Source organism: Dermacentor silvarum, chromosome 1 (assembly GCF_013339745.2).
Source record: "Dermacentor silvarum isolate Dsil-2018 chromosome 1, BIME_Dsil_1.4, whole genome shotgun sequence".
In the NCBI taxonomy this organism is placed as follows: Eukaryota; Metazoa; Arthropoda; class Arachnida; order Ixodida; family Ixodidae; genus Dermacentor; species Dermacentor silvarum.
In genome coordinates this window covers 262,470,807-262,495,402 of record NC_051154.1, presented here as the reverse complement: position 1 = coordinate 262,495,402, position 24,596 = coordinate 262,470,807, and the positions used below count along the sequence as shown (strand labels likewise).

Below are 24,596 nucleotides of genomic sequence, written 5' to 3'. Positions count from 1 at the left end.
TGAGAGAGAGCGACGGCGAGGGGAAGGCGAGCGACGAGCACCAAAGGACTGGTACACCGGAGCTGGGACGTCATCAGCAACGTAGACTTCCGGTGGCGGCTGTTGTGGCATACGAAATGGTCGGAATGCGTAGTTGGGGGCTCGCATGGTGCCCATCAAGGCCGGGAAACGCCGGCGGCAGAAGCGCGCTACATGTCCCGGGGTGCCGCAGGCGTAGCATATGGGGCGGTTATCAGCAGTGCGCCAAGGATTTGCATCCTGCTGTTGTGCACTGAAGAAGTGAGCCGCCGGCTGCCGAGGCAAAGGCTCAGGAGAGAACAGCGGCGGGCGAGGCGTTGAAGGCGGAGGAGAGAACACCGGAAGGCGAGGAGCCCGTGCAGCCGCCTCAGCATACGTCAGAGGTGTGGCCACGGGAGCCGGCTGAGACGAAGATGGAAGAGCTTCGGTCACTTGATCTTGAATCATCTGCCGGATCGCTGGAGCCAAAGAGTGAGAAGGCTTCTCCGTGGTCGGCAAAATGGACAAAATGACGAATTCAGCCGCCTACACAGGTCAATGACATCTTCGATAAAGCTGGTGAACGTTTCACCGTGATGTTGTGCGCGCCCACGTAGGTGTTCTTCAGCGCGAAGCTTGCGCACAGCGGGGCACCCGATAATTTCTGCAAAACTGGTCTTGAATGCAGTCCATGTGGTGAAATCGTGTTCGTGGTTTCGGAACCAGAGGTTCGCGACGCCGGTAAGGTAAAACAACACGTTGTGCAACTTGGTGGCGTCGTCCCACTTATTGTGCCGGCTTACCATCTCGTACGATGACAACCAATCCTCCACGTCATGATCATCAGTGCCGCTAAAGACGGCAGGATCACGCTGGCGCAACACACCAGAAACGATGACCGCTGGAGGCTGAGGAGTATCTTCCTGGGCGGTGTCGTCAGGCATGGTTGTAGCAGTGGGTAGCGGCTGGCTTCGGAGTTCCAGTTTTCGAAGTTACCCAGCACTTCCTCCAAATGAAAGGGGGATTTATTGAAACTCGTCGGAGGGATCGCAAGTGGCTTTTTATGCACAGTCCGAGCTGTGGGCATCCGCAGCTCGAGCTCAGGCCTCGCGCCGAAGCGATGGCAGTGCCCACGGCACCTACATGCATATTCCCCACTACAATATATATATATATATATATATATATATATACATACATACACAGGGTGTCCCTGCTATCACGCAAAACGATTAAAAAAAAGAACGGCTACACGCGAAGCCAACCTCGTGCGTATTGTTTCCAGTACAGTGGAGTAGCAGCCAATAACTTTTTCGTTACTGAGATTTATTTAATTAATCGTGATTAGTTATATAACTCGAGAAGTACTGTCCTAATTATCAAAGCGTCAATGAGAAAGTTGTAGCTAAAGCAACATGAAAAACTCCCGATAAAGCTTTTGATGCTCAATACGTGCTACATAAATGTGTTTTTCCGAGTGTGAAAGAAGCCCGCGAATACACGCCAAATCGCCGCACGACTGGCCGCTTGAGGCACTTTGCGTGTCTTCGCGGGCTTTTTTCAAGCTCGGAAAAACACTTTTCCTTCCTTGTTACCTTTTGCTTTCCCACTTGGAACGCGTCTTCTTCCTGCCTCTTTTTTTTTCATTTTAGTGACGTCAGCGACCACACAGCAGCATTCGCGTTCCCGTGCTACCGGAGGGCAGCCCAGCCACACAGCCACGCCGCAAGAATGTCAGGTTGGATATACGACACATCACGCTTTTGCTTCGAAATAAATTCCATTCCTAGACCTCTTAGGTGAAGGTTATGGTGGTTTTGCCATGCCACTGATAGCCGTTGAGGAGGGAAAAAAACTTAGAAGGGAGCATGACGTCATGAATAGTCAAGGCAACTCTCTCCGAGGCCGCCTCGTCCCTTTTCCTGCTTATATTTGTGGTCTGTCAGGGCGTTGACATTGCAAAATCGTGCCTAACGTCTAGCTTAGAGACCTTGCAATTTAAAGTTTTGTACATTCTTCTTTAGTACGTCTTGCATTTAGAGATGTTAAATAGAACACTCTTCTCTCATGCATAGCGCTTTATTTAATTTTTCATGATTAGACCTCAAGGTTGTCATGTGACGCTGCCTCGTAGCTTTTTTTCTTCCTCCATTTTGTTCGCCATGAGCATGACTAACTGAGCAAATTAGCGAACAAATGAAACGGGGCTTCCATAATGAAACAGTGTATTGAACTTTGGGCTAAAAAGAAAACGAAAGAAACGCACGAAGTAAATACTAAAAAGGGGACACGAGAATAGCACTGACTGCTCGAGTTTGTTACCCCTGATGATAATGCTTATTAAAGAGCTCGGGTTGAGCAGACAACGTCGTGGACCTCTACAGACAAATGCGCGCAAAGCGTCGCCACAAATGTTTTCTTCGTGTTCGCACTAAAACGTTTTACTCTGTGAAGCTCCTGCCAATGTAGCGTTTGGGTGATCAGTAACGCGTAATGTTTACGTGAGCGTTCCAAAGTGGCCAAACGATCATTTGGCCGGAAAAAAGGATCAACGTGGTATGGCCAGCAGCCAATGTCTTCCTCTTCTCGGTGATGTCGAAGTTGCGCTAACTTTAGACCTTTTCGAGGAGCGTAAGCTACACCACGCCCGGCTACATGGGCTTTTTCGTATATGGTTAACCAGGACCCGACATATGTCAGCGCCGCTAATACTGCACCATGTGTCATTCGCTAATAGCTTGTCTGAGGCTCTAATGTCGCTGCGCGTAAGCGCCTTTTTGTCGAATTGTACTTTTTTGAAATTTCTCGTGATTTCTTTGCACCCCGAACAACTTAAAACAATATCAGCTGTTTCATCGGCAAGCAATTATTTGTATACCTCTCAATAACGCTCTGCAAATTCGGCACTGAAGATATTGCGCTTAATGTAATTATAAAGGCTGGCTAATAAACGAGTGGTAAATAAAGATCTAAAGTCCTAGTAAAACCTACATTGGGTTGCTCAAGAGGACAGTGAAAATACTAAGCTGGCTGCATTTTCGTAGTGCATATATGTGGACTTTTTTAAAGATTTGGCACAAGTTAGTTGAAATACTCCGTATGTATCAAGTCCAGGAATCCGGGACATCAACTACTACGGCGAAGCCGACCCTGGGCCGATGCGGTCGTTGTAACTCTATGGGAATCATTTTTAAAAAATCGATTACTAGCAATGCCTCATTTTTCGCGCATTGCACTTTAGGCACTTATTCGTGACAACGGTCTCACGCTATTTGTGGCGTCTCGTTTACAGCATTTCAATGGCTGGATTTTTTTTCCTGGGACGCTTTTGTAGGCCTTTTTAAAATGCATGGGGTGATTTTTTAAATGATGATTGCAGCCCAGCGAGAACTCATCCGCTAATTACACTTTGGTGGCATATACTCGATGTCTCCCTCCATATTTAGGTCAAGTTTGGTTTTATTCCGCTTGCTGAATTTTTTCCCTGGGACGCTTTTGTTCAGCTACTTTGAGGCGAAGGGGCAAAACATTCGTCTGTCCTTATATTGAAGGGAAAGAGCTCGTCGACAACGTTAAACTCATGGACTCGAATGTGCAGCTATGATGCACATTCGTGCCCAGATGTACAAGCAAAGATGACACTGCCCAATTCTGCAACAAGTAGCGGACCCATTGGCTTTATGGAATGACATCCAAACATTAAGCCCGGCTATTCACGCTATATATTGTCAATTTACAGCGCATGATAAAATGTTTTATTTGGTATTTTTATTATGAAGATAAACATTACGTTCAAGCCTAACCAATGAATACCCATCAGAAATAACACTGAATTATTGACCAAATAAATAAGTAATCACACAATGAGCTAATTAATAGAACTATAGTAACTAGTGAGCACTAGTTACCGACATACTGTGTTTAGTTCTCTCGGTTTTACACAATTGCAATTTAATGGATATTAAATGAAATATAAAACAAGTAATTTAACAATGAGGCCAGCTGGGAACATATATGATGAAGTGAGTAGTGACAATGAATCGGTTATTTTAGTGGTACGTCAGTTGATTTGATCCGTGCACGTTGTCATTGGGGCCATTCACATTTTAAGATAATGAGCATCTTGCTTAACATTAATAACTGATAACCTTTTATAAAGCATTGCGTCATGGATATCAAATGAAAAGTCATTCAAACAGTGACTCAATTATTATAACTAGGAGTGGCAGTTCTGAGTTACTAGTGATCACAGATAACTTTACTTAATGTGAAAGCGGTAGCGTTTATTCATATACGTCGTCGTTGATATCAATCCAAAATTCATTTAATTAGTCATATATTTGGTTACCACTGCTGACCGATTACGCTGAGTTATTAGTGATCACTAGTGATATGCCCAGTTAATGATCTCGCATTTTACACAGTATAGCTGAATGGATATCAAACGAAAAGTCATATAAAGACTGATTCAATAATAAAAAGTAGGAGACGGTAGAACCAAGTCACTTGCGATCACAAACCACTTTGTTTACTTTGACAGGGGTAGCCTTGATTTGGGCACGTCGTCATTGGCATCAATAAAGAGTGATTACATGAGTATCTTTGGTTACCATATTTAATTGATGATGCCGTGTCTAGTGATCACTAGTTATACGTTCCGCTCGATGTGCTCATACTTTTAAGCAGCATAGCTGATTCGAAGAGTTGAGCAATGGCCTGCCAGTTTGTTTCAGGTGTTGCCGTGAAGGCATTCCTAGTTCTAATAACAGCGCCACCTAGATGTTACCCGCCATGGGTACTCAGTGGCTATGGTGTTGGAGTGGTGAGCACGAGGTCGCGGGATAGAATCCCGGCGACGGCGGCCGCATTTAGATGGGGCCGAAATGCGAAAACGCCCATCTACTTAGATTTAGGTGCACGTTAAAGAACCTCACGTGGTACAAATTATTCCGGCGTGCATCATAATCACTACCGCGTGCCTCATATTCTTATCGTGGTTTTCGCACGTAAAACTCAATAATTTTTTTTTGGCTGCAGAAGCGATGAAGGCGGCCGCGGAGAAATTGAAACCCTCGTTTCCTAAGACCTCCAGCCTCGATATCGCTATCTATTGGGACATCACATACAGTAGAGGTTACTTTGCGAGTAACAAAGTATGATGATAACTTTTGAAGCAAACAGCTTTCTGCGACTACCGTGGAAGCTTTCTTAAGCCCGGCCCACATTCAGGATTTTCAACGGCGTCTCCGGCGTCTGTCTCGGCGTCGTTGCATCAACGGCGCCGGAGAGGTCACCCAGCTACATGAGACGCACGCAAACAGCGCCAGTCCAGCGTCGCACAATGTGACCAGACAGATTTAACCAGAAGGAGTGTGCAATGTCATTCAAGTGAACTATGAGAAATGTTCCCGATTAAGGTTTTTAAGCCCTGTTTATAGTTCTGCGGCACACACGCACACATACACAAAAAAAAAAAAAAACATTCACGGCAGCGCGCTCGAAGGTACGAGTGGCTGCTTTCTCAGACGGCACCGCCTCGCCGACGAGACACTGGCGCCACATGGTGGCACGCACGCGAATTGGTTGCTGCGGAAGTCGCTTGCAAAAGTTGCCAGCAGTGCGGCCGTGGCCACGCGCTGATTGGCCCGCGCCACGTCGGCGCTCATCGAGCCACTTCCGGCGGCGGCGCCGGCGGCGAGATCTCTGGTATCTCTGGTGTGCCTTGAGCACGACGTTTCGGCTTGGCTCCTCCCTCAGCGTTTCGGCTTGGCACCTCCCTCCCCCAACGCTGAATGTGGTCGGGCCTTTAATCTGACTGAGTGACGTCACCGCTTGAGAAACGAGGCTTCCCATTTCTTCGCGGCATGCTTCGTCGTTTCTGCAGCCAAAAAAATAAAATAAAAAATAGGCGATGACGTCACTCAGTCAGATTAAGAAAGCTTCCAGGGTAGTCGCGGAAGGCTGTTTGGTTCAAAAGTTATCATCAGACTTTGTTACTCTCACAGTAACCTTCACCGCATGAGATGTCACTAGATAGCAATATCGAGGCCGGAGCTCCTCTTAGATAACAGGTCCGTGCGCACTGAGTATAACGTCATCGTTGAATGCCGCCGTTCCCGTAGTTACATATATAAATTACTAGAGGGAACTGTGGTATTAGTGCCCACGGGAGGTGCCACAAATACGGCTTCATTGAGGTTTAGAAAGAAAAAGAGTGATTAAGTAAAGCTAAAAGACTCTTTGAAGGCACACGAGTGATGACTTGACAAATCAATGTACATCCCTTCCTTCTCTTTTTAGCTCAACACCAAGGTACGGTGTAGTCATTGTTATAGAAACGTTTGTTACGCTATTTCTCACTGATATCCATGTTCTAAGAAAAAAAGAAACAATGCGATAAAGGTCGCGAAAGTCGTCTGCCAATGAAATTTCTTAGCTGCCAAACCCCCTACGTGATGTCACCGCGCTCAAAATGCGCGAAGATATTGTTAATTTTCGACGTAATATTGTCAAACTTAAGCCGCCAATGTCGTCCATAATGAACATAGCTAAGTTAACTACTCCACAGCGACTTTTAAGGAATATTTTTAGTAAAAGTGATGGAGTTTGTCTCCGAAAGCAAGACAAAGGTGACGCTGCTTTGGATGCTTTCCAATTAATGTAGGTCACCTGGGATTCTTTCACGGGCACCTCAATCTCGGCACAGAACAGAAATCGAACTCTCGAGGTAAAGCTGAGTAGCAGGAAGCCATCGCAACCGAGTCACTGTGGCGAATGAATCAGTATTTAACCTTCTCACTGTTTATATAAGTATTTCAGGGTGAATACTCTTTCGCTGCCTTCGTATTGCTTAATATCAAGTGAAGATATTCAGTTTAACAGAGTTTTAAATCCTGATCAAGTAAACGTGGAGCTTATTCATGTCATCACTCTTAAATCCCATAATTTGAAGAAGATCGCGCAAAGAGCAAACCTCCATGTCTTCTTTCCAGCGCTAGAAAAGTTGGCCAAAATATGCAAGCTCGGTTATAAAGATTGCGAAATATCAGTAGGATGTACTAAAACACAAAATTGTTGGTTTCCTGCTCGAAGCTTTTTGTTTATAGATTGCCTTTACCTTGTGGGAAAGGATATGAGGGCCGAACGGAAAAGTGTGTCTACACAATATTACTTGAGCAAGCTAGGGCTTACAGTTGACAATTATCGTATTATTGCGATAGCAATCATATGGACACTCAAAGCGGATTTCTGCAGTCGGCGTCATCGTCGCCGTCGCCGTCACCGTGAGGTTCCGTATGACGTCAACGGCGATGAAATCGTTGCCGCGCACCGTATGCTGTATGTGCGAGTGAAAGCGCGCGAGGGAAGCGCGCTTTAACGGGGAGCGAATACACGGCGGAGAGAAAACGCGCGTTCTGCGCCGTGCTCCCTGAAGGGCTGCAGAATTAAGCGTCTCTTTCCTCCTTTACAATCACCAAATATATATATATATATATATATATAGCAAACGCGACTTCTTCCGTCGCGCGAAAGGCCGTGGGGGAACAGGAGGGAGGGAGGGGAGGCGACGTTTAGCTGCGGCACCAAATGTGTAATTATATAAAAACGTTGTGAGGCAAGAAGGTGGTAAAGACTTCGGACGCTGCTCGATGAGTAACCCCCCCGCGTTCGGTGCGAAGGCGGGCAAAACGCCGCCGGCGTCGACAACAGTTTGCGCGTTGCTGGTGTTGCTGCATGTCCAAGTTTATACAGCTGATAAAACTACTATCCTCACTGCGTATAGCTCTCTACTAATTTGCTATCGCAATTGATGCTTCGCCTTTCGGATGAAACTGCATGCGACATTTTTTACTTATCCTCTTATTTCGCACGATGTGGTTGCGTTCCTGTGTATGACAAGTGCAGTATTAGGTGCAGCAAAAAAAGATTTACTTACAAGAAAGATAAATGAATCGGAATCGTTTGACTGAACAGGGGAGCACTCTTTGCGTTTCTTTACAAGTGTTTGCAACTTTACAACTTTTGTTGGCACACCCCTACTAAGGAGGGCTATGTATCTCTATGGGTATTATCTTTCTATTTTATTTCTTTCTTGAAATTGTTAAAAGCTACCAGTAATCTACATTTACAATATCATAATGAATAAATGTTTTAACTTCGCAAAGTACACATTTTTGTGCAGGTACAAGGCATTACACTTTTCACTTGACAGAGCTTGGAAGCTCGCCAAGGAAAGCTTACATTTTAAAAAAGTTTGAAAAACACACAAATCGACGTTGGCATAGACGGCCGTGCACACGAGCAGTATATATATATATATATATATATATATATATATATATATATATATATATATATATATATATACCGCTGCTGACGGTGCAGGTACAGTTGTGCGCTCTATTGCCAGGAGGAAAATTTATTTCGCTCATAGGCCGACGTGTGGCGCATTGACATACGTTCCAAAACTTGCATGCAGAAGAATTTTCACCATTTCTTTGTTGACCTGTAGGTGGCGCTCACCATGCGGAAACCTTGCATCACCCAGATATCCCCCGACTGTTTGTTGTTCGTGGAGGAATATGGCACCAAGTGGTGGCCGCTTCGTACCGCGGTCGACGGATGGTGCAGCTGCGAGAAGCCCAAGCTGCCGTGTATTCGTCCTGCCGTGCCGCTAGCTTGCGTCGACACCCACGGACAGGAGTCTAATTGAATAAAAATTCGGCAGAGACACTAAAGATTGCTTACGTGTGGGAATGCGAAAGCATAATAGTCACTTTGGTGAATTTTTTTCCGCGTGTTCCTTGTCCGCGCAATCTCTCAACTGCGCCTCAGTAAGGCCATATCCAAAAGTGCCAAGCATCTCATTGCGCTCATTTGCCAGCGAAAAGTTCATAACTCGAAGGACTGCTCAGATATGTTCAATTGTACATTCGTGCTTTTTATTTTATACACTCAATTTATACACTCATGACGTGGCGCCGCCTCCTCCCCATTGGCTGTGCCACCACGTGCACAACGACGCAAGCACTAGGCCACACGTTTAGTCAGCCAGATGGCTGTGTCGTGACGCGTCCAGTGACTCACGCACTCGGCTCACATTTAGTCAACGAGAACCGTCGAGCGTATAACGCCAGCAACGAAAACGTTTTTCTTTAAGCTGCACACTTCCACCCTGTCAGTTAAAACATGGCTTCATAAAAAAAGGTTATATGAACCCTGGAATGCACACTGTAGACTTTGCAACCAACCCGGGACATTTGAACATTGCTTTATTTTTTCTCATGACGCATTTTATTTTTGGGACATCTTACAAATAACTATTAAAAAAGAACTTCCTCTCAGATCTTACGGTATCCGGTTCTTTCCTTTCAAAAAGACAGTCAGTAATACGCCATAGGATTTGCTTATGTTGTTAGAACTTTATTCATTATAGGGAAGCCGCATGATTGACACATGCCCAGCTACCTCGCTCGACAAAATCTGTCTTTCGAGAAGAGGCTGCTCAAGTGCGTAGTGCGGTCGGAACCTTTGTTCCCGTTCCTGAGTGGATTTCGTATCTAGGCGCTTGTTTTTTGGCCGATTTTTAAACTTTCATTGAACGGCTTAACATGTGTGCACTTGTTGTCCATGTGTGTCTAAGTGTAATGCTACTAAGTTTCACATGACAGTACTGATTATTCCATGCAATGGAGAAAAAGGAATAGAGCCGCTGTGGTGTAGGGGACGCGGGCTCGTCTCGCACTACGGATGCCCGAGTTCGATTCTCATCCAGACCGATATTTACTTACTTCTCTTTTCAAAGGCATTAATTTACTTTGTTTACAGGAATCTCCCTGAGAAATGTGGCGTCAATCCGAGCATTTTTTTGACGTGTTTTTACTCTTTGCGGCGTGGGTCATTTTTGGTACTATCTTTCGGTCACGCCGCCGGAGTTTCGCGTAATGGGGCATATAATGCTTTCGCATTAAAATGTTTTCGTACATGGTGATAAAGGCCTCTTGCGGACTCGCTGAAGTGCGTCATGCCTTGGCAGACTGGATAATGTAGAATTGTTAAAGGGATGCTGGAAAATCATTGATATGAAATCTTTATACCGTTGTTTTCTTGACAATGTGTAAAGATACTGCGTATAAAACCGAACGAAGAGGAATTGCACAGCGAAATACACTTGATACTTAAGTTTCAATAAACAAGGTGGTTCATAACATTGGGATGAAAATACCAGGTTGAGGAAAACATTAGCTCATTTTGCTTGTATGAATGATCGTAGTATGGGGTGTGACATATCTAAAAAAAGAAAAACCGACAAACAATCGGTCACACAAATAGATGCAACAGACCAAGTCCACCAGCACATGCGAGTTAAGGATATCTCGCATCATAGGCTCAGAGGTAGAAGGGCGCATTCGCACTTGCGACTAGATGACGTCCCGCGACCAATTGTGACCGGAGACCAGAAAGCCACTCTAGACGAACGATGTTAATTCACACTGACAAATTCGACCGACGAGTTGCCCACCCATTGCGCCAAGTGGGCATCACAGTTTCTTTTAAGAGCGGTATACCTACCCAGTCCCGCATTCACAGCGACCCATGTCAGCGTAAAAAGTGGTTTGTTGAATAGCGGCACATATGAGAGCATTGCCACCTAATCAGTGACCCAAGTTGGTTTCGAGCTCTGTTAGCTCAGCACAGCAGACCGATGCGCTATCCATTTGGCCACGGACTATATACGCAGTGTCTCAGGTTGGCAGTTAAACGGCTGCATACCAACATATAGATAGATACAAACATAGATAGTAGTTGGCCCCCAGAAAGTACGTGAACTATCCTAAGAATGCGAATGCATTACAATTTTTTTCCCTTATTTGCTTCGCATCTATTTCCTTCCCATCTCGGTATTATCTGTACACTCCGCTCCCTGATAACAGGCAGATGTCTCCCTTTCCGCGATAGGTACACCGCGTAGCCTACGGTAACTACGGTTCAGCTACGCGGTATGGAATGTGGATATATGTATATATATATATACATATATATAATATCAGAGAAAGGTTGAGAGATCGGCCTGAATCAATGTTCTGACCTGCTACTCGGCGTTGGGGGGAACAGGAATGGGTGTTGAAAGAAGGAAAAGAAAAGACGTTCATTATGAGGATGAAGATGGTGGTGAAAAAACTTGCACGAACCAAGACTCTTTAAAGTCTCTTGTCCATTCCGCTTTCATACAAACATTTCTTGAGAGCCTTCAGAATAACAGGCTGATGACGAGGATCAGGCGAAGGTCCCAATAAAGCATTTTGACTTAGTGGTGCAACTACACACTTGGACAAGATGTCTCTCATCGATTTTCTCTACTTCAAATCGCGGGCAGATGCACAAGAGGTGTTCTATTGTCTCAGGAATACCGCATTCCTCACAATTCGGACTGTCGGCCCGGCCGATGCGAGGCAGGTAGCAACGTGTGAATGCCATGCCTAACTGTAATCTGTCCCGCAAGTTTGCATTGCAATTTTCATGGCGGGTGCTATCTGTATTTTCATCTCTGGCTCGAGTTCGTCAAGGAGATGATGACGAAGACCTGGCGAACACAAATATACTGCGGTATTATCGCGCAGAAGTCTATACACTAGGGCTTTAGTATCTGGTCATGAAAATGGGATGGACACTGGTGTGGCATTAATGTTTGCCTCCACGTAAGTGAACTCATTTCCATGTAAGCCACAGTGTACCAGTATCCACTGAAACCTCATGCAAAGGCCAGCTGTTAGTGCGACATCGTGTGATTCGATCACCTCTATAGCAAGGACATAGTAAGGTCCTCGTCTAAGTGCAGAATCGATCACTTGAAGTGCCGGCTTGGAATCGCAAAATATAATCCAAGCCTGATGCGGCTCCATCGAGATATAATGAATTGCCTTGCGAATGACACCAATCTCTGTGGATAACGCGAAGAAAGTCTCTTTACTCACGCGCCTTCGCCGATGACAAAACCTGTCTCGACATGAAGCCTAATGTGACTGAAGAGGCTATCATTGGTAAAACGAAAAGTCTGCTGTGGTTGTACGGTGGTGTCCGATTGCGCTGCATTAATTTGTCGTATAATTTAGGGTATTTCTCTCTCTCTCTCTATATATATATATATACATATATATATATATATATATATATATATATATATATATATGTTGAAAGGCGGATTTATTGAAACTCGTCCGAGGGATTGCAAGTGGCTTTTTAGGCACAGTCCTAGCTGTTGGCATCCGCAGCTCGAGCTCGGGTCTCGCGCCGAAGCGACGGCACTGCCTACGGCGCCTACATGCATATTCCCCACTACAATTGCCCCCGCTGCAAAGGTGAGCCATCCTGGCGACCTAAGGTGATGACACTACGAGGGGGTCGTGGTACGGCTTCAGGCGGCTGGTGTGAACCGTCTCGCGGCCACGGCGGCGCTTGTCCGAAGATGGTGTCACCGGTTCGACCACATAGTTGACAGGCGATGTACATTCGACGATCCGGTACGGACCCTGATATTTTGGAGCAAGCTTTGGGCTAAGGCCTGGAGATTGGAATGGCAGCCGAAGCCAGACGTGAGAATCCACGGCGAAGGACTGTTTTGGCTGATCGTGGTCGCGGCGATCTTTTTGGATGCCTTGCCTATCCGGCGTGAATGAGAGAGCCAGTTGATGGCACTCTTCAGCATGTCGAGCAACTTCTGAAAGGGGGGTGAATTCAGAGGCGTCCGGGTGATACGAAAGTATGTGTGTCAAGGGTAGATGATGGTTCACGTCCATAAAGAAAAAAAATGATGAAGAGCCTGTGGTAGCCTGAGTGGCGGTATTGCACGCGTAAGTCACAAAAGGGAGGACGTCGTCGCAATGGAATGATCCGACGCAACGTACATTGTGAGCATGTCACTAAGAGTGCGGTTGAACCGTTCCGTTAGACCGTTAGTCTGTGGGTGATACGCCGTAGTGGTGCGGTGAATAGTGCGGCATGCTGCCAGTAGCTCATTAATAACGTTCGACAAGAAGACGCGGCCTCGGTCGCTGAGCAGCTCTCGCGGTGCGCCCTGCCGTAAGATGAAATGCCCTAAGTGGAACGCTGCGACATCGCGAGCAGCAGCCGAAGCAAGTGCAGCAGTTTCGGCGTATCTTGTTAGATGGTCTAATCTAACAAGATACGCCGAATTATCCAACAATTATCCAACGATTTCCGTTAGCAGTGCATGGAAGGGGCCCATACAGGTCGATCCCGACTTGGTCAAAAGGACGTGCAGGAGACGGTAAAGGTTGCAGTGGGCCTGTCGTATGAGGAGTTGTGTTGCATCGCTGACAGGCTGCACATGACCGAATGTATTTGCGCACCTAAGAATACATGCCTCGCCAATAGTACCGCTGGCGGAGCCGCTCGTACGTTTTCAGGACGCCAGAATGTGCTTGTTGTGGGTCAGCGTGGAAATACGTGCATATGTCGGAACGCAAAAGGCGAGGGATGACGAGCAGCCAATTGCCACCGTCTGGCTGATTGTTCCGGCGGTACAAGATGGCGTTCCGCAGCACAAAATGGGTGGCTTGGCGACGAAGGGCTCGAGGACATGTATCCGATGAAGAAGTAGTTAGAATGTCAATGAGAGACGCAATCCACGGATCCTTTCTCTGTTCAGAAGGCATCTCAGAAACAGTAAGCGCAGCAACCGGGCAGTCCCTGGATGCGGGTGGCGTGTCATCGGGTCGCATGGGTGAACTGGAGAGGGCATCCGCGTCAGAATGTTAGATGACGGAGCGATAGATGATGCGACATCCGGAGCGATAGATCCGACATCCCGGAATGATAGATGACGCGAATGTCAAATTCCTGGAGTCGAAGAGCCCAACGTCCAAGACCCCCCGACGGGTCTTTCAGTGACGCAAGCCAGCCCAGCGCGTGGTGGTCTGTCACAACGTCAAAGGGCTGGCCATACAAGTAAGGGCGAAATTTGCTTAAAGCCCAAACAATAGCCAAACACTCTTTTTCTGTGACAGAATTATTGGTTTCTGCATTTGTGAGGGCACGACAAGCGTAGGCAACCACATATTCCGGGAAGCCAGGCTTGCCTTGCGCAAGGACGGCTCCAAGACCAACGCCGCTAGCGTCCGTGTGAACTTCGGTCGGAGCACTCGGGTCGTAGTGGCGGAGAATGGGCGGTGAGGTAAGTAGACGACGCAGAGTGGTAAAGGCTTGTTCACATGCCGGAGTCCAATCACGAAGGTCACCAGGCCCAGCCAGGAGCTTCGTCAGAGGTGCGACGATGCAGGCAAAATTGCGCACAAAGCGATGAAAATAAGAGCAGAGACCTACAAAACTTCTGAGCTCTTTCACTGTAGTCGGCCGCGGAAATTCTGCGACAGCACGGTGCTTGTCAGGGTCGGGACGGACGCCGTCTTTGGAAACGACGTGACCAAGTATGGTCAACTGGCGGGCTGCGAAGCGGCACTTTTTCAAGTTAAGTTGAAGGCCGGCGGTGGCAAGGCAAGTCAGAACTTCGCTTAGACGAGTGAGGTGAGTGGTGAAATCAGGGGAGAAACTACTGTGTCGTCTAAGTAACACAAACACGTCTTCCATTTGATGTCTCGCAAAAGATTGTCCATCATTCTTTCGAATGTCGCGGGTGCATTGCATAGGCCGAATGGCATCACCGTAAATTCGTACAGGCCGTCAGGCGTAATGAAAGCTGTCTTCGAGCGGTCGGACTCATCCCTCGGGACTTGCCAATAACCCGATCGCAAGTCCAAAGAAGAAAAGAATTCGGCACCATGTAGACAATACAGGGCGTCATCTATACGCGGTAGAGGGTAGACATCTTTTCGTGTAATCTTGTTAAGGCGACGATAGTCCACACAGAAACGAATCTAGCCATCTTTTTTCTTAACTAGTACCACGGGAGACGACCAAGGTCTACATGAAGGTCTGATAACACCACGTTTAAGCATATCCGCAACTTGCTCAGTAATGACACGATGCTCGGTGGATGACACGCGGTACGGTCGCTGGCGTAATGGTGCGTGTCGCCCCGTATCAATGTGGTGAGATACAGTACTGTTGTGGCCTAATGACGCTTGGTTCAAGTCAAAAGAGGCGTGAAAGTCAGTTAGAAGGGTAAGTAGGCGATCACGTTGTGTCGGGTCGAGGTCATCGGCAATAGAGCGACAAAAAACATCTGGTGAAATCCGGTCAGATGGCACATGGGGCGTCAGTGCTGTTACGTTAGTTGTAGCCTGGTCGTCGGCAGCAGTGAAAGACACAATAACGTCAGCGTCCACAGTCTGGATGGTGCCAATAGTCTCGCCACAGCGCAAAGCCAAAGCGTTCGAATTTGGGTTAGAAACCAGTATTTCCGCAGCACCATGGTGAACCGTGAGGAGGGCGAAAGGCAACGATATAGGGTGGCGGCGATTGAAGACGGCAGCGGCTGTGAACAAGACCATCGCGTCGGCAAGCGATGTGCATGAAAGAGGGACAAATACAGCACTGTGTGGAGGAAGGCCAGTATCTGAAGCTACACATATCCTGCTAACATCAGGAACTTGCAAGTCGTGAGATGGCAAATCGCACAGAACGGAGAACTGAACCTCAGCACGTGCACAGTCAAAGACGGCATGATGGCGCGACAGAAAATCCCAGCCGAGAATCACATTGTGGGAGCAACAGGTTAGCACAAAGAATTCAATCGAGTACAAAATGTCTCGAATCAGCACCCTGGCAGTGCACATAGCGACGGGCTGAACTTGTTGAGCGGTGGCTGTTCGAAGCGATAGTACCGAAGGCGTCATGATCACCTTCCGCAATAAACGACAAAGCTTTTCAGTAATCACGGATATGGCGGCACCTGTATCGACGAGCGCAAAAGATTTGATGCCATCCAATGACACTTCAATAAGGTTAGCGGGGGAAAAGCGAGGACTTCGATTTTCCTACGACGACGCAGTTCGTGCCTCAGGAACTGCGGAAATCAGTTTTCCGCCTCAGTACGGGCACTGGGCTGACGACGCATAGGTGAGAGAGAGCGACGGCGAGGGGAAGGCGAGCGACGAGCACCAAAGGACTGGTACACCGGAGCTGGGACGTCATCAGCAACGTAGACTTCCGGTGGCGGCTGTTGTGGCATACGAAATGGTCGGAATGCGTAGTTGGGGGCTCGCATGGTGCCCATCAAGGCCGGGAAACGCCGGCGGCAGAAGCGCGCTACATGTCCCGGGGTGCCGCAGGCGTAGCATATGGGGCGGTTATCAGCAGTGCGCCAAGGATTTGCATCCTGCTGTTGTGCACTGAAGAAGTGAGCCGCCGGCTGCCGAGGCAAAGGCTCAGGAGAGAACAGCGGCGGGCGAGGCGTTGAAGGCGGAGGAGAGAACACCGGAAGGCGAGGAGCCCGTGCAGCCGCCTCAGCATACGTCAGAGGTGTGGCCACGGGAGCCGGCTGAGACGAAGATGGAAGAGCTTCGGTCACTTGATCTTGAATCATCTGCCGGATCGCTGGAGCCAAAGAGTGAGAAGGCTTCTCCGTGGTCGGCAAAATGGACAAAATGACGAATTCAGCCGCCTACACAGGTCAATGACATCTTCGATAAAGCTGGTGAACGTTTCACCGTGATGTTGTGCGCGCCCACGTAGGTGTTCTTCAGCGCGAAGCTTGCGCACAGCGGGGCACCCGATAATTTCTGCAAAACTGGTCTTGAATGCAGTCCATGTGGTGAAATCGTGTTCGTGGTTTCGGAACCAGAGGTTCGCGACGCCGGTAAGGTAAAACAACACGTTGTGCAACTTGGTGGCGTCGTCCCACTTATTGTGCCGGCTTACCATCTCGTACGATGACAACCAATCCTCCACGTCATGATCATCAGTGCCGCTAAAGACGGCAGGATCACGCTGGCGCAACACACCAGAAACGATGACCGCTGGAGGCTGAGGAGTATCTTCCTGGGCGGTGTCGTCAGGCATGGTTGTAGCAGTGGGTAGCGGCTGGCTTCGGAGTTCCAGTTTTCGAAGTTACCCAGCACTTCCTCCAAATGAAAGGGGGATTTATTGAAACTCGTCGGAGGGATCGCAAGTGGCTTTTTATGCACAGTCCGAGCTGTGGGCATCCGCAGCTCGAGCTCAGGCCTCGCGCCGAAGCGATGGCAGTGCCCACGGCACCTACATGCATATTCCCCACTACAATATATATATATATATATATATATATATATATATACATACATACACAGGGTGTCCCTGTTATCACGCAAAACGATTAAAAAAAAGAACGGCTACACGCGAAGCCAACCTCGTGCGTATTGTTTCCAGTACAGTGGAGTAGCAGCCAATAACTTTTTCGTTACTGAGATTTATTTAATTAATCGTGATTAGTTATATAACTCGAGAAGTACTGTCCTAATTATCAAAGCGTCAATGAGAAAGTTGTAGCTAAAGCAACATGAAAAACTCCCGATAAAGCTTTTGATGCTCAATACGTGCTACATAAATGTGTTTTTCCGAGTGTGAAAGAAGCCCGCGAATACACGCCAAATCGCCGCACGACTGGCCGCTTGAGGCACTTTGCGTGTCTTCGCGGGCTTTTTTCAAGCTCGGAAAAACACTTTTCCTTCCTTGTTACCTTTTGCTTTCCCACTTGGAACGCGTCTTCTTCCTGCCTCTTTTTTTCATTTTAGTGACGTCAGCGACCACACAGCAGCATTCGCGTTCCCGTGCTACCGGAGGGCAGCCCAGCCACACAGCCACGCCGCAAGAATGTCAGGTTGGATATACGACACATCACGCTTTTGCTTCGAAATAAATTCCATTCCTAGACCTCTTAGGTGAAGGTTATGGTGGTTTTGCCATGCCACTGATAGCCGTTGAGGAGGGAAAAAAACTTAGAAGGGAGCATGACGTCTTGAATAGTCAAGGCAACTCTCTCCGAGGCCGCCTCGTCCCTTTTCCTGCTTACATTTGTGGTCTGTCAGGGCGTTGACATTGCAAAATCGTGCCTAACGTCTAGCTTAGAGACCTTGCAATTTAAAGTTTTGTTCATTCTTCTTTAGTACGTCTTGCATTTAGAGATGTTAAATAGAACACTCTTCTCTCATGCATAGCGCTTTATTTAATTTTTCATGATTAGACCTCAAGGTTGTCATGTGACGCTGCCTCGTAGCTTTTTTTCTTCCTCCATTTTGTTCGCCATGAGCATGACTAACTGAGCAAATTAGCGAACAAATGAAACGGGGCTTCCATAATGAAACAGTGTATTGAACTTTGGGCTAAAAAGAAAACGAAAGAAACGCACGAAGTAAATACTAAAAAGGGGAGACGAGAATAGCACTGACTGCTCGAGTTTGTTACCCCTGATGATAATGCTTATTAAAGAGCTCGGGTTGAGCAGACAACGTCGTGGACCTCTACAGACAAATGCGCGCAAAGCGTCGCCACAAATGTTTTCTTCGTGTTCGCACTAAAACGTTTTACTCTGTGAAGCTCCTGCCAATGTAGCGTTTGGGTGATCAGTAACGCGTAATGTTTACGTGAGCGTTCCAAAGTGGCCAAACGATCATTTGGCCGGAAAAAAGGATCAACGTGGTATGGCCAGCAGCCAATGTCTTCCTCTTCTCGGTGATGTCGAAGTTGCGCTAACTTTAGACCTTTTCGAGGAGCGTAAGCTACGCCCGGCTACATGGGCTTTTTCGTATATGGTTAACCAGGACCCGACATATGTCAGCGCCGCTAATACTGCACCATGTGTCATTCGCTAATAGCTTGTCTGAGGCTCTAATGTCGCTGCGCGTAAGCGCCTTTTTGTCGAATTGTACTTTTTTGAAATTTCTCGTGATTTCTTTGCACCCCGAACAACTTAAAACAATATCAGCTGTTTCATCAGCAAGCAATTATTTGTATACCTCTCAATAACGCTCTGCAAATTCGGCACTGAAGATATTGCGCTTAATGTAATTATAAAGGCTGGCTAATAAACGAGTGGTAAATAAAGATCTAAAGTCCTAGTAAAACCTACATTGGGTTGCTCAAGAGGACAGTGAAAATACTAAGCTGGCTGCATTTTCGTAGCGCATATGTGGACTTTTTTAAAGATTTGGCACAAGTTAGTTGAAACACTCCGTATGTATCAAGTCCAGGAATCCGGGACATCAACTACTACGGCGAAGCCGACCCTGGGCCGATGCGGCCGTTGTAACTCTATGGGAATCATTTTTAAAAAATCGATTACTAGCAATGCCTCATTTTTCGCGCATTGCACTTTAGGCACTTATTCGTGACAACGGTCTCACGCTATTTGTGGCGTCTCGTTTACAGCATTTCAATGGCTGGATTTTTTTCCTGGGACGCTTTTGTAGGCCCATTTAAAATGCATGGGGTGATTTTTTAAATGATGATTGCAGCCCAGCGAGAACTCATCCGCTAATTACACTTTGGTGGCATATACTCGATGTCTCCCTCCATATTTAGGTCAAGTTTGGTTTTATTCCGCTTGCTGAATTTTTTCCCTGGGACGCTTTTGTTCAGCTACTTTGAGGCGAAGGGGCAAAACATTCGTCTGTCCTTATATTGAAGGGAAAGAGCTCGTCGACAACGTTAAACTCATGGACTCGAATGTGCAGCTATGATGCACATTCGTGCCCAGATGTACAAGCAAAGATGACACTGCCCAATTCTGCAACAAGTAGCGGACCCATTGGCTTTATGGAATGTGTCATGACATCCAAACATTAAGCCCGGCTATTCACGCTATATATTGTCAATTTACAGCGCATGATAAAATGTTTTATTTGGTATTTTTATTATGAAGATAAACATTACGTTCAAGCCTAACCAATGAATACCCATCAGCAATAACACTGAATTATTGACCAAATAAATAAGTAATCACACAATGAGCTAATTAATAGAACTATAGTAACTAGTGAGCACTAGTTACCGACATACTGTGTTTAGTTCTCTCGGTTTTACACAATTGCAATTTAATGGATATTAAATGAAATATAAAACAAGTAATTTAACAATGAGGCCAGCTGGGAACATATATGATGAAGTGAGTAGTGACAATGAATCGGTTATTTTAGTGGTACGTCAGTTGATTTGATCCGTGCACGTTGTCATTGGGGCCATTCACATTTTAAGATAATGAGCATCTTGCTTAACATTAATAACTGATAACCTTTTATAAAGCATTGCGTCATGGATATCAAATGAAAAGTCATTCAAACAGTGACTCAATTATTATAACTAGGAGTGGCAGTTCTGAGTTACTAGTGATCACAGATAACTTTACTTAATGTGAAAGCGGTAGCGTTTATTCATATACGTCGTCGTTGATATCAATCCAAAATTCACTTTAATTAGTCATATATTTGGTTACCACTGCTGACCGATTACGCTGAGTTATTAGTGATCACTAGTGATATGCCCAGTTAATGATCTCGCATTTTACACAGTATAGCTGAATGGATATCAAACGAAAAGTCATATAAAGACTGATTCAATAATAAAAAGTAGGAGACGGTAGAACCAAGTCACTTGCGATCACAAATCACTTTGTTTACTTTGACAGGGGTAGCCTTGATTTGGGCACGTCGTCATTGGCATAAATAAAGAGTGATTACATGAGTATCTTTGGTTACCATTTTTAATTGATGATGCCGTGTCTAGTGATCACTAGTTATACGTTCCGCTCGATGTGCTCATACTTTTAAGCAGCATAGCTGATTCGAAGAGTTGAGCAATGGCCTGCCAGTTTGTTTCAGGTGTTGCCGTGAAGGCATTCCTAGTTCTAATAACAGCGCCACCTAGATGTTACCCGCCATGGGTACTCAGTGGCTATGGTGTTGGAGTGGTGAGCACGAGGTCGCGGGATAGAATCCCGGCAACGGCGGCCGCATTTAGATGGGGCCGAAATGCGAAAACGCTTATCTACTTAGATTTAGGTGCACGTTAAAGAACCTCACGTGGTACAAATTATTCCGGCGTGCATCATAATCACTACCGCGTGCCTCATATTCTTATCGTGGTTTTCGCACGTAAAACTCAATAATTTTTTTTGGCTGCAGAAGCGATGAAGGCGGCCGCGGAGAAATTGAAACCCTCGTTTCCTAAGACCTCCGGCCTCGATATCGCTATCTATTGGGACATCACATACGGTAGAGGTTACTTTGCGAGTAACAAAGTATGATGATAACTTTTGAAGCAAACAGCTTTCTGCGACTACCGTGGAAGCTTTCTTAAGCCCGGCCCACATTCAGCGTTTTCAACGGCGTCTCCGGCGTCTGTCTCGGCGTCGTTGCATCAACGGCGCCGGAGAGGTCACCCAGCTACATGAGACGCACGCAAACAGCGCCAGTCCAGCGTCGCACAATGTGACCAGACAGATTTAACCAGAAGGAGTGTGCAATGTCATTCAAGTGAACTATGAGAAATGTTCCCGATTAAGGTTTTTAAGCCCTGTTTATAGTTCTGCGGCACACACGCACACATACACACCAAAAAAAAAAACATTCACGGCAGCGCGCTCGAAGGTACGAGTGGCTGCTTTCTCAGACGGCACCGCCTCGCCGACGAGACACTGGCGCCACATGGTGGCACGCACGCGAATTGGTTGCTGCGGAAGTCGCTTGCAAAAGTTGCCAGCAGTGCGGCCGTGGCCACGCGCTGATTGGCCCGCGCCACGTCGGCGCTCATCGAGCCACTTCCGGCGGCGGCGCCGGCGGCGAGATCTCTGGTATCTCTGGTGTGCCTTGAGCACGACGTTTCGGCTTGGCTCCTCCCTCAGCGTTTCGGCTTGGCACCTCCCTCCCCCAACGCTGAATGTGGTCGGGCCTTTAATCTGACTGAGTGACGTCACCTGCTTGAGAAACGAGGCTTCCCATTTCTTCGCGGCATGCTTCGTCGTTTCTGCAGCCAAAAAAATAAAATAAAAAATAAGCGATGACGTCACTCAGTCAGATTAAGAAAGCTTCCAGGGTAGTCGCGGAAGGCTGTTTGGTTCAAAAGTTATCATCAGACTTTGTTACTCTCACAGTAACCTTCACCGCATGAGATGTCACTAGATAGCAATATCGAGGCCGGAGCTCCTCTTAGATAACAGTTCCGTGCGCACTGAGTATAACGTCATCGTTGAATGCCGCCGTTCCCGTAGTTACATATATAAATTACTAGAGGGAACTGTGGTATTAGTGCCCACGGGAGGTGCCACAAATACGGCTTCATTGAGGTTTAGAAAGAAAAAGAGTGATTAAGTAAAGCTAAAAGACTCTTTGAAGGCACACGAGTGATGACTTGACAAATCAATGTACATCCCTTCCTTCTCTTTTTAGCTCAACACCAAGGTACGGTGTCGTCATTGTTATAGAAACGTTTGTTACGCTATTTCTCACTGATATCCATGTTCTAAGAAAAAAAGAAACAATGCGATAAAGGTCGCGAAAGTCGTCTGCCAATGAAATTTCTTAGCTGCCAAACCCCCTACGTGATGTCACCGCGCTCAAAATGCGCGAAGATATTGTTAATTTTCGACGTAATATTGTCAAACTTAAGCCGCCAATGTCGTCCATAATGAACATAGCTAAGTTAACTACTCCACAGCGACTTTTAAGGAATATTTTTAGTAAAAGTGATGGAGTTTGGCTCCGAAAGCAAGACAAAGGTGACGCTGCTTTGGATGCTTTCCAATTAATGTAGGTCACCTGGGATTCTTTCACGGGCACCTCAATCTCGGCACAGAACAGAAATCGAACTCTCGAGGTAAAGCTGAGTAGCAGGAAGCCATCGCAACCGAGTCACTGTGGCGAATGAATCAGTATTTAACCTTCTCACTGTTTATATAAGTATTTCAGGGTGAATACTCTTTCGCTGCCTTCGTATTGCTTAATATCAAGTGAAGATATTCAGTTTAACAGAGTTTTAAATCCTGATCAAGTAAACGTGGAGCTTATTCATGTCATCACTCTTAAATCCCATAATTTGAAGAAGATCGCGCAAAGAGCAAACCTCCATGTCTTCTTTCCAGCGCTAGAAAAGTTGGCCAAGATATGCAAGCTCGGTTATAAAGATTGCGAAATATCAGTAGGATGTACTAAAACACAAAATTGTTGGTTTCCTGCTCGAAGCTTTTTGTTTATAGATTGCCTTTACCTTGTGGGAAAGGATATGAGGGCCGAACGGAAAAGTGTGTCTACACAATATTACTTGAGCAAGCTAGGGCTTACAGTTGACAATTATCGTATTATTGCGATAGCAATCATATGGACACTCAAAGCGGATTTCTGCAGTCGGCGTCATCGTCGCCGTCGCCGTCACCGTGAGGTTCCGTATGACGTCAACGGCGATGAAATCGTTGCCGCGCACCGTATGCTGTATGTGCGAGTGAAAGCGCGCGAGGGAAGCGCGCTTTCACGGGGAGCGAATACACGGCGGAGAGAAAACGCGCGTTCTGCGCCGTGCTCCCTGAAGGGCTGCAGAATTAAGCGTCTCTCTCTCTCTCTCTATATATATATATATATATATATATATATATATATATACCGCTGCTGACGGTTCAGGTACAGTTGTGCGCTCTATTGCCAGGAGGAAAATTTATTTCGCTCATAGGCCGACGTGTGGCGCATTGACATACGTTCCAAAACTTGCATGCAGAAGAATTTTCACCATTTCTTTGTTGACCTGTAGGTGGCGCTCACCATGCGGAAACCTTGCATCACCCAGATATCCCCCGACTGTTTGTTGTTCGTGGAGGAATATGGCACCAAGTGGTGGCCGCTTCGTACCGCGGTCGACGGATGGTGCAGCTGCGAGAAGCCCAAGCTGCCGTGTATTCGTCCTGCCGTGCCGCTAGCTTGCGTCGACACCCACGGACAGGAGTCTAATTGAATAAAAATTCGGCAGAGACCTTAAAGATTGCTTACGTGTGGGATTGCGAAAGCATAATAGTCACTTTGGTGAATTTTTTTCCGCGTGTTCCTTGTCCGCGCAATCTCTCAACTGCGCCTCAGTAAGGCCATATCCAAAAGTGCCAAGCATCTCATTGCGCTCATTTGCCAGCGAAGAGTTCATAACTCGAAGGACTGCTCAGATATGTTCAATTGTACATTCGTGCTTTTTATTTTATACACTCAATTTATACACTCATGACGTGGCGCCGCCTCCTCCCCATTGGCTGTGCCACCACGTGCACAACGACGCAAGCACTAGGCCACACGTTTAGTCAGCCAGATGGCTGTGTCGTGACGCGTCCAGTGACTCACGCACTCGGCTCACATTTAGTCAACGAGAACCGTCGAGCGTATAACGCCAGCAACGAAAACGTTTTTCTTTAAGCTGCACACTTCCACCCTGTCAGTTAAAACATGGCTTCATAAAAAAGGTTATATGAACCCTGGAATGCACACTGTAGACTTTGCAACCAACCCGGGACATTTGAACATTGCTTTATTTTTTCTCATGACGCATTTTATTTTTGGGACATCTTACAAATAACTATTAAAAAAGAACTTCCTCTCAGATCTTACGGTATCCGGTTCTTTCCTTTCAAAAAGACAGTCAGTAATACGCCATAGGATTTGCTTATGTTGTTAGAACTT

General features: G+C 46.6%; 1 long non-coding RNA gene across 2 annotated transcripts in view; it reads left to right on the top strand.

The window, feature by feature from the left end:
• Positions 1-23,778, top strand: part of LOC125942150 (uncharacterized) — a 29,632-nt gene extending 5,854 nt beyond the window's left edge. The window contains exons 2-3 of one of the 2 annotated variants that reach the window (XR_007464855.1): positions 1,650-1,735; positions 23,686-23,778. This is a non-coding gene — a long non-coding RNA (uncharacterized LOC125942150). Of the gene's footprint in view, positions 1-1,649; positions 1,736-8,509; positions 8,603-23,685 lie in introns of those variants that run through there. The other variant, XR_007464854.1, reaches the window with a different exon arrangement.
• Positions 23,779-24,596: the final 818 nt, after the last annotated feature.